The following is a 2,888-nucleotide window of genomic DNA, read 5'->3' as shown; positions in this document are numbered from 1 at the left end:
TGGTGACACAGAAATTTCGTCGCGATCGATATCTGGAGGCGTCATGCCCACCTCGACGCAAGACACTACCAAGGCTGTGGGCGCCACATGGCAGCTCTCCTGGGGCTCCAGTGGCATGTATCCGATGCACCACTGTCTGTTTCCTGTAACCGTAGCACTCTCCTATTGTCGATGAGTTACACAATTTGCGTCGCTATTAAATACTAGGATCGCCATAACGACTTATATTGAGGAGATTAGCGAAGTTTCTGTTGGCTCTTTTAATGTCATCTGGAACCCAATAGGTGGTTTCTGACGTACCACAGAATGATTCCTGCCATCCTCCCACCGTCCCATTGAGATGGTGACACAGAAATTTCGTCGCGATTGATATCTGGAGGCGTCATGCCCTCCTCGACGCAAGACACTACCAAGGCTGTGGGCGCCACATGGCAGCTCTCCTGGGGCTCCAGTGGCATGTATCCGATGCACCACTGTCTGTTTCCTGTAACCGTAGCACTCTCCTATTGTCGATGAGTTATACAATTTGCGTCGCTATTAAATACTAGGCTCACCATAACGACTTATATTGAGGAGATTAGCGAAGTTGCTGTTGGCTCTTTTAATGTCATCTGGAACCCAATAGGTGGTTTCTGACGTACCACAGAATGATTCCTGCCATCCTCCCACCGTCCCATTGAGATGGTGACACAGAAATTTCGTCGCGATTGATATCTGGAGGCGTCATGCCCTCCTCGACGCAAGACACTACCAAGGCTGTGGGCGCCACATGGCAGCTCTCCTGGGGCTCCAGTAGCATGTATCCGATGCACCACTGTCTGTTTCCTGTAATCGTAGCACTCTCCTATTGTCGATGAGTTATACAATTTGCGTCGCTATTAAATACTAGGATCGCCATAACGACTTATATTGAGGAGATTAGCGAAGTTGCTGTTGGCTCTTTTAATGTCATCTGGGAGCCCAATAGGTGGTTTCTGACGTACCACAGAATGATTCCTGCCATCCTTCCACCGTCCCATTGAGATGGTGACACAGAAATTTCGTCGCGATTGATATCTGGAGGCGTCATGCCCTCCTCGACGCAAGACACTACCAAGGCTGTGGGCGCCACATGGCAGCTCTCCTGGGGCTCCAGTGGCATGTATCTGATGCACCACTGTCTGTTTCCTGTAACCGTAGCACTCTCCTATTGTCGATGAGTTATACAATTTGCGTCGCTATTAAATACTAGGATCACCATAACGACTTATATTGAGGAGTTTAACTTAGTTGCTGTTGGCTTTTTAAATGCCTCTGGCAGCCCAATAGGTGGTTTCTGACGTACCACAGAATGATTCCTGCCATCCTCCCACCGTCCCACTGAGATGGTGACACAGAAATTTCGTCGCGATTGATATCTGGAGGCGTCATGCCCTCCTCGACGCAAGAGAGTACCAAGGCTGTGGGCGCCACATGACAGCTCTCCTGGGGCTCCAGTGGCATGTATCCGTTGCACCACTGTCTGTTTCCTGTAACTGTAGCACTCTCCTATTGTCGATGAGTTACACAATTTGCGTCGCTATTAAATACTAGGATCACCATAACGACTTATATTGAGGAGTTTAACTTAGTTGCTGTTGGCTCTTTAAATGCCTCTGGCAGCCCAATAGGTGGTTTCTGACGTACCACAGAATGATTCCTGCCATCCTCCCACCGTCCCATTGAGATGGTGACACAGAAATTTCTTCGCGATTGATATCTGGAGGCGTCATGCCCTCCTCGACGCAAGACACTACCAAGGCTGTGGGCGCCACATGGCAGCTCTCCTGGGGCCCCAGTGGCATGTATCCGATGCACCACTGTCTGTTTCCTGTAACCGTAGCACTCTCCTATTGTCGATGAGTTATACAATTTGCGTCGCTATTAAATACTAGGATCACCATTACGACTTATATTCAGGAGATTAACTTAGCTGCTGTTGGCTCTTTAAATGCCTCTGGCAGCCCAATAGGTGGTTTCTGACGTACCACAGAATGATTCCTGCCATCCTCCCACCGTCCCATTGAGATGGTGACACAGAAATTTCGTCGCGATTGATATCTGGAGGCGTCATGCCCTCCTCGACGCATGAGACTACCAAGGCTGTGGGCGCCACATGGCAGCTCTCCTGGGGCTCCAGTGGCATGTATCCGATGCACCACTGTCTGGTTCCTGTAACCGTAGCACTCTCCTATTGTCGATGAGTTATACAATTTGCGTCACTATTAAATACTAGGATCACCATAACGACTTACATTGAGGAGATTAACTTAGCTGCTGTTGGCTCTTTAAATGCCTCTGGCAGCCCAATAGGTGGTTTCTGACGTACCACAGAATGATTCCTGCCATCCTCCCACCGTCCCATTGAGATGGTGACACAGAAATTTCGTCGCGATTGATATCTGGAGGCGTCATGCCCTCCTCGACGCAAGAGACTACCAAGGCTGTGGGCGCCACATGGCAGCTCTCCTGGGGCTCCAGTGGCATGTATCCGATGCACCACTGTCTGTTTAATGTAACCGTAGCACTCTCCTATTGTCGATGAGTTATCCAATTTGCGTCGCTATTAAATACTAGGATCACCATAACGACTTATATTGAGGAGATTAACTTAGCTGCTGTTGGCTCTTTAAATGCCTCTGGCAGCCCAATAGGTGGTTTCTGACGTACCACAGAATGATTCCTGCCATCCTCCCACCGTCCCATTGAGATGGTGACACAGAAATTTCGTCGCGATTGATATCTGGAGGCGTCATGCCCTCCTCGACGCAAGACACTACCAAGGCTGTGGGCGCCACATGGCAGCTCTCCTGGGGCTCCAGTGGAATGTATCCGATGCACCACTGTCTGTTTCCTCTAACAGTAGCACT

The sequence above is a fragment of the Schistocerca americana genome, chromosome 1, assembly GCF_021461395.2.
Source record: "Schistocerca americana isolate TAMUIC-IGC-003095 chromosome 1, iqSchAmer2.1, whole genome shotgun sequence".
NCBI classification, from domain to species: domain Eukaryota; kingdom Metazoa; phylum Arthropoda; class Insecta; order Orthoptera; family Acrididae; genus Schistocerca; species Schistocerca americana.
Note: the sequence above shows the minus strand (reverse complement) of the source record.